The sequence below is a fragment of the Apus apus genome, chromosome 1, assembly GCF_020740795.1.
Source record: "Apus apus isolate bApuApu2 chromosome 1, bApuApu2.pri.cur, whole genome shotgun sequence".
In the NCBI taxonomy this organism is placed as follows: Eukaryota; Metazoa; Chordata; class Aves; order Apodiformes; family Apodidae; genus Apus; species Apus apus.
In genome coordinates this window covers 88606267-88616004 of record NC_067282.1, presented here as the reverse complement: position 1 = coordinate 88616004, position 9738 = coordinate 88606267, and the positions used below count along the sequence as shown (strand labels likewise).

Below are 9738 nucleotides of genomic sequence, written 5' to 3'. Positions count from 1 at the left end.
TTTTTACTGGATTTTCTTACATAGATTGGTTACCACTGTGCTGAACAACTAACACTAAATTGAAAGATTCTTACTATGTATTCAAGTCTGAAAAAAATACCAAGTAACCATATTAAACCATTTTGATTGACTTCATCAACAGTGTTGTAGCATGTCCTAATAAACTGGCAATATACAACAGAGTATCTTTACCTGATCTAGTTCTCCTGAAAAATCAGTATCTATTAATAGATGTTAAATTTTGGTTATGAAATAAGAATTCAATGACTGTCTTAAAAATGGGGGCTGTGAGTTTCTTCAGATAGAGTTCTTAGTAAAATCATAACCATTTACAACTTGTGATGTTATAGTTACTTGAAAAGCTCACATACAGCCTACATAATTAATCCAATAAAGTTGCTATATTAACAGCTAAGATCCCTGTTTAAACTAAACAGTTAATATTTAAACTCATCTCCACTAAAAATATGCCAAGATAGTTTTTCACCCTGTGAAACGGATACACAGTGAGGCCTCTTGGTTTGTTTCTGTTTCTGTTGCAGTTTTTAGATCCTAAGCAAAATATCTAAATATTAAATTTTTTTGCTTAAATCTAAACAGAACCTTTCAGTCTGCTAAAATAGATTATTCAAAATCTTTTGTCAGAGCTAGTATTCTACTTTGATTCAGTCTTCAATGTACACTTTTCATCTTGCTCTTGAAACCCATGACTCAGTAGGTATAATGTTCTGACGAGGGCTGCTATGGTGAGAAATGGCTTCCAATATGCATTACACTATTGCCCATGTGTGATCTGGGGATATGTTAAGTATGAAAGGATCAAGCTCCTAGCATGGAGCTTTTTTTCAGTGGAAATGCTTTAAGTAAGTGTTTTGTAAGGATGGTGGCCACTCTTCAAAACACTTAAAATTGATTATGACATCCTAGGAGCTGAAGCCAATGACAACAACTCCCATCATTTTTAACAAGGCCAAAGCATTCCTTTATGGAAACTACAAGGCTGCAAGATGCCTCTGTCTTCCAGGGCATGATTTGTAGTGATAAAAACCATCATGAGAACATCACAGTGCCAAATGTCACAGTTCTGATCTAATCCACCTTAAAATCTCTCCACTGTACAGATAAGAGTGTGGTGGAAAAGCTCGCCAATAATCAATATGTGTCAGAAAAAAACATTGGCCCCAGGTAAAACCTGTCATATAACTGCATTACAAATTCTACCTGTCAGGAAAACACCTCGAGAAAACAAATTCAGTGAGCATAATGATGCAGGTTGCACACAGGTGTTGCACCTTGGAAGTTCATGCAAACATCACTTACACAGGGCTCCAACAGTTTCTCAGTCCTCCTCAGTCACAAATGGATCTGCAGAACATGGAGATTTTTGTAATCAAGAAAAGATACCATTATTGTGATACCAAAAGGTACCATACAATTAAAGCAGACTTAATTAAATGCACAAAATAAAGGAAAATCCTGCTAAGGGTGCTTAAACAGGTCAGTACTACCTATTAGTCACTGCATTGCAGCCTGCAGGAGACAGCAAAACACACGAGAGAGGCATCGCTATACTTGTCCTGATCTTGTCCTTTTACCTGGGCATGTGCTACTGGCTATTGTCAGACAGAAAAGATTCTGGGCTAGATGCTAACAATTTGCTAGATTGTTAGCTTTTTTTTCCACACCGGCACCCTGTCTTTCCCTGCTTCTTTAAGATGGGCTGCGATAAAGCCAGTTGACAGTGTCTAGACAGCACGTAGCTATGGCCTTTGAAAGTCATTTGATGCACTAAGGCTGTGTTATACATGCATGGTTTTAATGAGGTTCTTACGGATTTTTCAGGTGTATTGTGTGGCAGGCAAGAGAGACAGAAAGAGAAAAATCCTTACCTTTGATTTCACACCTGTTGCCATAGACACCGCCGCTATGTGTTTCACACTATCCTGTTTAAGGGGCTTAAACATGGAATGACCATCAGACATTTTTAATCTTCTGTACTCTAAGGTCTTTTTTTCAGCTTCACACAGGAATGTATCTGTTGGCAAATTTAGGCAGAGTCTACTCATTTGGCTTAGATTCTCACTTACTCACTACATTATGAGACCTTCCCCTCCCCCCATTTGCAACCAAAGTGTCCTCCAGATTGTTTTGTTTTACCAAGGAAGAAAACAGAAATTTTGCAGAGTGTGGTAACTCCTCATGCAACAATTGGAAATATTCTTTCAGGGTCAGTTTTGGACCTTTAGTCTCTGAAGGTTGAATGCCATCTCAAAGCCTTCATCTAGGGCAGCAGATATGTGCATGGCTTCGTCTGCAACACAAGGGAGCTGCTCCCACAGACAGCCTTCCTCTAAAAGAGGTGTTGTCCTATACAGCAGACAGTTGAAGCATTGCATGTTTTAAATTGCATTTACTTACACTTGTTTGCTTAACAGTACTCTGGGTGCTACAATTGCTCAACTCATTCTCTTCCTTCCTTGAATGGGGAATATCTTGCTTTTACAGTATATTCTTACAGACAGGGCAAATGGAAAAAAAATAAAAATAAAAAAGTAAAGTAACTTTAATTGAATTCACATTCATTTATATTCAAATAATAAAAAATGTAGTAGACATTTTTAGAAACTCTGGGCCATTTTGGGTGCAGAGAGGCAGTTTCAAGCACAAAAATATATTGTGCACTGGGATGTTCTGGTGTACCAGCACTACTGTCCCTTGGGGCACCCAACAGGCATTCACATCCAGGAGAGCAGGGCAGTGAGATCACATGCTCTGAGCCATGTCTTTCCTTCCTTGCAGTGTAGGCTTGCTACTGCCTGTGGAATGTTGAAAAGGAAAGACAGCTGATGCCTCACCATCAGCCAAAGGATCCGTGACCATCATCTTCAACAGCCTATCAGAAAAGGGAGTTTCTTTCTCACGTCTACATAGAACCGTGTCCTGTAATGCTCTGCTTATACACTTATTTCTGGAATTTTAAACTGTACATAGGAAACAAAAGTCACGGCATAACACAACTAAACCTTTACAAAGATCATCAAAATTCTGAATAAGACACAAAACAAAGAACAAGACCAGGTTTGGAGTAGTATCCCAAGATTTGTGAAATGAAAGTCATTTCCATTCAAATCAGGTTTTTACTCTTCTTGAAAATGTCAAGGTGTCAGCCTTGGCCATTACCAGTCTGTGATTTATAGTTGAGACAAAGCGATAATACTCAGGTGACTGTCTGGAACTGTACTGCTGTGTCTGGAAAGGCTACAGATGACAGCCATCTCCTTTCTTAACCAACTTGCATTGCTTATCTATGATCACTCTTCCCACACTCCTCCTCCCCAAAAACTTGATAGAAAAATGATGAAACATATAGGCTTGCAGATTTACTGAGATCAAACAAATAAGTCTTTTGAAGGAAGTAGGTTACAGAACTTTGGAGAAACACATTAAAAATTATCCTTTAGCTAGCTATATCCTAGCTCTTTGGATGAATACCTGCAAAATGTGAGACTGATTTCCTAGTTTCACCACATGGGTATGTTTTAATCCATCTGCAGGATCTATTTCTGTATAACTCAAGTGTATTAGAAGCACAGAAAATGCTGAAGCCAAGTAAGTTCTCAAATAGTAAGAATAATACAGCTGCTGCCATTTCCTTCTGAAACTAAATATAATCTATTCAATACATAGATTCATGGATGTTAAAAATTACCTGGCTAATATTTAATCACACACTGGTGGGTAATTCCATTATTTCTCTCATTGACATAAAGTTTTGCTTGAATGAAGGCAAGAGAAGTACTTAACAGTTTAGATTCTAAACTCCTACTGATTTTAGCTGGAATCGGGCACCTCTAAGTATCTCAGACAAGCCTTTTTCAAATCTATTTCCTTCTTTGTTCCTTCAGCTCTACTTGTGAAGAACAGAATAAACAACATATATGAGTAAGTCAAACAAAAGAAAAGACAAATTACTAGCACAACCAATAATATAATTCCTGAAATCAGATCACTTATTCTGATATTGGTATATTCAGAGGACATTGACAAAATGGGAAGAGCTCAAACAAGAGCAAGCAGCATGATCTGATCTTCCCAAAAACCTAACTTACAGTAAGACAGTAAAGACAATCGCATTAGTTTTTCACCAAAAAATGCTAAGAGGTGAAAGTAAATAACCATTTAAATTGTCAGGAAAAGTTTTAGTAGCTGGAATCTGATGCTAAACAAATTTCAATTAGAAATACAGCCTGTGATTTTAATAGTGATGTAAAAGACTACAGGGACACTGTTCCTGGGGTTATTATGAATTCTCTGCCATCCCAAATCCTAAATATACACACTAACCAAACAGAAAATGTTAGTGTTGATGTGGGAGTTGTTTGGTGAATGCTTTGGCATGTTTTATGGGGAAGTCAGACTAGATGATCAAGTTTGTCTTGGCAGTAGACATGATATTTCTGCTATGTGTGGGAGACAAAAGGGAGGAGAGCAAAGGAAAAGGTAAGGGGGAGGAAAAAGGAGGGAAGGAAAAATGAAGGAGCTGTCTGGCTGTCTTCCTTGCTTGGTGCATATAAGGTGCAAGCCTTGTGTGGTACCATGCTTCCTGTTTCAGTGTACTGCAGGCAGAAGCAGAGAAGGCATAGGATGGCACTCAGCCACAGGTTTAACCACACAGGAGAGTCTCCAAGTTGTCTGAGAAGACTACGACAGACATTACAGTCTTCTGTCACTTCGTAATCTGGCCTGGATGCCAGCTGAAGGATTTTTGGCCACAGTAAAATCATACAGAATTGAAACACGCATGAGACTGCTTTATAGCCTCATTACTCTCTTTGGAGCTATTCCTTAACATGGTTTTATTTTGTTTTTCTTACTGGCTATTGAAGAAGCTCATTAGGACTATTAAAATTATTTATATGAGAAAAGCAAATGTGGATGCCAAAACAAGGCTGAAGAGGTTGAATTCTGGGACATAAGAACCCATAGCTTATTTAGGTGTGCCCCTCTCTCTTCCCAGCCACAACAGTAAGTTACTGTTAATACCCAAACAACAAAGAGCACAAAGAGGTTTTAAAAAGAATTTTATAAAATGTGCCCTCACACTACTACAGTAAAGCATGATCTCGTACTGGCTGCTGAATGTTTTGCTAATATCCGCATTATACTGTGGCCTCAGAGCTCTAACCAAAGTCAAGGTCCCACCACAACGGTCATCATTGTCCCAATTAGGGAGTGGTGGTTCCCATGTGAAAGAGCCCACGGTCAGCCTGGACAACACAGGGCAAGTGTCGGGGAAGGAAAGTAAGGGTTGACTCACCAAAATGGAGCTCAAGGGAATTGTCTGCATTCATGCCGGGTGCCAGGAAGTGACACTAAATTTTTAGTCATCAGTGCAGGAAAGGCAAGAATGTAGGTGGCAGTTAGGAAACATCTGAAAGTTTTAAAAAGCTTTACTTATTGCATGTAGCAATTTGTATTTCCCACTAGCATTTAGGGAATGATTACCAAATTTCAAACTGCATTTTTTGGAATTTAACTCCAAAAAGCTTACCACAGCTATCACATCCAACACTCTGACTCAGTCAGGATTGGTTTCCAATGTTACACTGGCAAACTGTTTTGCTTTTAAACATCCAGCCATTATTTTAGAACTGTGTGCCCCAATGACTCCTAAAACATTCATATTTTGACCATACTCACCTATTTCAGAAAAAGACACAAGTTTGAAGGTTAATATCCAAAATAATATGCTGACATAAGAAACACCAGAAAAATATGGTCTTCTAGGTTTACTTAAAATCTAAAAGTAAATCTAACTCCCTAAATACTCCAGAGTGTGTATATAAATACAGCAGCACTGTGTATCCTCAGACTTGTGACAAATCTTCCCAATGGAGAGCTGAACCCTCCACTTGCACTGTAAAGCTGTAAATCCCACCACAAAATGTCTGCGCCACCGTTTAATCCACTAGACTTGCTCAAAGCTGAGGCCTGTCCACAGATACAGAAGGCAAGGTGCTGCCTGCAGGACTGAAAGCACTGCCAGGCTGCTGTGAGGGTCTACAGAGCAGAACTGCTGTCTGCTTGCCTGCTTCATGCCCGAAGCAGAACTTGGCTCCTCAAGGACAGGGAGTGATCATCAAAACTTCTGGAAGTGTGAATCTGACTAAATGCTGGTAGCAAATTCCTCTTGCACATCTCTAGCAGAAACTACTTTTGCTGAAGAGAGCAGCAGAAAGTTATTCATACCCCAGCCTCCCCAAATCACAGTTATTAAATCTGATGTTCCACAAATGTTTCTCTGTTCCAACTGTGTGGTGAGGGGTACTATGCCACTCTTCAGAAGAAAATGAACAAGAAAAAGAGCTTTATCTGGAATACTACAACTAGTAACCTAATACATAATCTCTGACTATTGGTGATTTCTGAACAGGACCAAGGGAGGGGATGCAGATTCTGAAGAAAATTACAGGTAGGGCAAATTTATATAGCTTTCATGTTCAGGATGAAGAATCACCATGGAGACAAACACAAAAAGAGGGAGTGAGGCTAATTCACACTCTTAGAAGAAAGAAGCTGGCATCTTGTAGAGCCTTACACTAGGCTGTGGAAGAGGCTGAAGCAAAGAGACAATTACCATGGTGGAAGAGAAGGTGAGAGATGACAGCTACTCACCAGTAAAACTGTGATACTATTTCATAGAATAATCTTTAGCAGAAAAAAAAACCACAACAAAACAACAGCCAACTAACTCGTTCAGTTGTCTGGTGTACCTATACCAACATGAACACATAAATTTTAGAAGGAGAGAACTAGCAATCAAATTTATTTCTAGATACAAAGTTGTTCATATCAAAGGCAGTTTGCAGAGGAGCAAGAGTGCAGAGGAACAGACACTGAACCATGAAGACTTTTCCACTGCTAACTGTCTCACTTCTAAGAAAATCAGTGCATATGATGGATAAACAGAATCTACTTCTGTATACAATGAAGATACTCTCTTCTGATTTACCTTCATCTGATGGAGATGGTTTGAATAAAGAAGTGAAGATATGCATTCTACTAGGAACGACTTGAGTTTGAAATTAAATCCTGTGCTAAACTTTTCAAGAAGTATCTACCTTCACTGAAGTCTTTTCATGGCCCTACTTATCTCTGCTTTAAACTTTTCACTTATTGTACTTTAAGCTCCATGAGTGAATGTAAATGGGGTTTCACTATACATTTAGTGCATTCAAGCATTCTTTGTTACAGTTCCCACCCTGCTGCATTATGTGAGCCCTGTCACGGAAGTCCAGCAGTCGGTTTGTTTTCTACTATTAATAAAAGAACCTACTTTTTCCCACTTCTTTGAAGAAGTTGAAAGGGCTACATGTTAGAGGGGGAGGTGGTGGGGAACAAACTGTGGTGTAATCCACAAACATAAATGCTGTCCAGATTAGAAACCTCTCTGAAGAAAATTTACAAATGCTAAGACTGTGCTTTTTGTGTGATGAACACTAGAGCAATAACTTAGCCACATACTGGGTTCTGGCTAATGCTTAAGGAGCCTACTAGGTGAAAGGAATTAAATGAAAAAAAAATCTCCCAGTTGGCTCTGTGCCGATGCCATCCAACCCTTTCGGTATCCAATGACTTACTAGTGCAACGATTTTTATATGTACTTAATCACTGAGGTATCCTAATATAATACTTGGGAATGTGTTAAAATAATAAAAAAAAACAAACCCCAAACAAAACACAACGAACCCGCAAATGGGATTTACACATTGCCAGTGTTTTCACACAGTCCAGGAAAAGCTTAATTAAAGGGGAGGGACGTGTCTCTGCTGAATAGCTGTTTTTCCTTCATACCTTCCCATGCATGACACGCACACATTCAAGAAAAGAAGGTGGAGGGGGATGGAGGGTGGTGAGGGTGGAAGAAACCCACCCAAAGCCAAAACCAAAATTACCAGCTCTAAAATCCTCAGTACAACCTTGTTGATTTCCTTGGCCATCTAAATAAATGAATATCCTCCTTGTAGAGAATCACACATAGAAGAAAAGTACAGAATACTATCTGCCTTTTTCCCTATAGGCTATTCATATTGTTCAAACTATCATTACCGTAACTAGTTTATCATACGATTAGGAATAATACTGAACTCATAAATAAGCAGGAACAGGACTAAAGACTGCAATCCTGAAAGCCTATCAGATAAACTTTAGTCTTTAATCAATTTGATGATTCTGTGATTAATTTTAAATCCCACTTAATAGATTAAAGATGTTTATAAAGATGAAATAATTTTATCAGTGTTGATCTTAATAATCTTATGTTCACTTCCTCTTTAAAGCTTCCATAGCTTATCCACATGTTGCTACTCAGACACTGCAAGTAAAACATTGCTTTACTCACAAATATAGCTGGATTCTGGTCAGAATATAACTCACCATGTAAGAATAATAGTGCTGCCCAGGAGTGGAACGACGCAGCATTCAACAAACTGAAGATGCCTATTGTAATCATGAAATAATGAAAAAAATTAACAAGGTGATGAATGTCTCAGATACATTGGACAAAAATACTGTCAATGAACATAATCAAATAAATATTTTAATTGAGGGATACAGCTTCAGCTGGTACCTTTCTAGGATCCAAATTTTTTTTTTTTCTATTACATATATCTGTTAAGACAGCCTAGCTAGCTATAGACCCCAGACAGCAGCCAGTCTTTCTTCTTCTTCTTCTTTTTTTTTCCTTTTTTTTTTTTTTTTTTTTTTTTATTAAGCTACAGCCGGTTCCTAAGAACAGACAACTGCTTTTGAGTGTGAAATTAAGACCCCAGTCAGGAACTGAGCATAATCATCATACGGGCAAATGAAAATGATGGCTACATTTATTGCCTACAGAATTTTTTACTGCACTGCATATTAATACATTTAACATGTTGTGTTAGCAAATGTGCCGATTTTCATTACCCATGGAAACACATAACATCTTCTGTTAAACTTCATTGACATTTCTCATCAAAAGAACAGAGCAATGCCCTGAAATGTGATAGATTCTTGTTATACAACTTTGAGTAAAATATTCTTTCCTCTAATTCCAACAGTAATTAACTTGGATTGGAACTCCCCTGACTCATGTAACAGTCTTCAGCGCTGTATTAATGGATCCTACTATTGATATGGTTTGAAAAGAAAACCTGTCCCATCTATGAGGTATTATATTAAGGTGCTAAAGACTTTCAGGTTAATGAAAATAATTGATCAAATCACTCCAGATTAAGCTATAAGTAGTTTTTTGTTCATTTAGGTTTAAATTGAAATCTTGTCGAAACTTAAATGTATCTTGTTGAAACTTAAAATGCTTAAAAATTGAAGCTCTGGAAAGTTGTTGCATCTCCTATGAAGACTAAAAATTAAAGTAGACAATTATCATAATAATAACCCAATTGTACATTGCAGACAAAAGAGAAGCTAACACTTCCCCCTGCTTTTTGACTGATATTTTGTTGGGCTGTAGCTAAACAGCACTTTAAGTTGACAGTAAATTAGCAAACAATATGAGGGAGGAAAAAAGAAAGAAAATTATGCAGGGGTTAAGATGTTTATGTAAAACAGTGATTTTCCTTTTTAAAATTAAAACGTACAAATAAGCTGGTGTCAGAGACTAGGTGATCCTTCATTTCCACTGCATTGAGCAGGCTCACATCAGCAGCAGACAGCAGCTAATATATGCGTCTGGCTCAG

The 9738-nt window shown here is 38.0% G+C and overlaps 1 long non-coding RNA gene across 1 annotated transcript; it reads right to left on the bottom strand.

The window, feature by feature from the left end:
- Positions 1–1326: 1326 nt before the first annotated feature.
- On the bottom strand, positions 1327–8545 carry LOC127388127 (uncharacterized). Its single transcript, XR_007890316.1, has 3 exons — positions 8437–8545; positions 1890–2035; positions 1327–1365 (listed from the first exon to the last, which is right to left on the bottom strand). It is a non-coding gene; the product is annotated as an uncharacterized LOC127388127 (long non-coding RNA).
- Positions 8546–9738: the final 1193 nt, after the last annotated feature.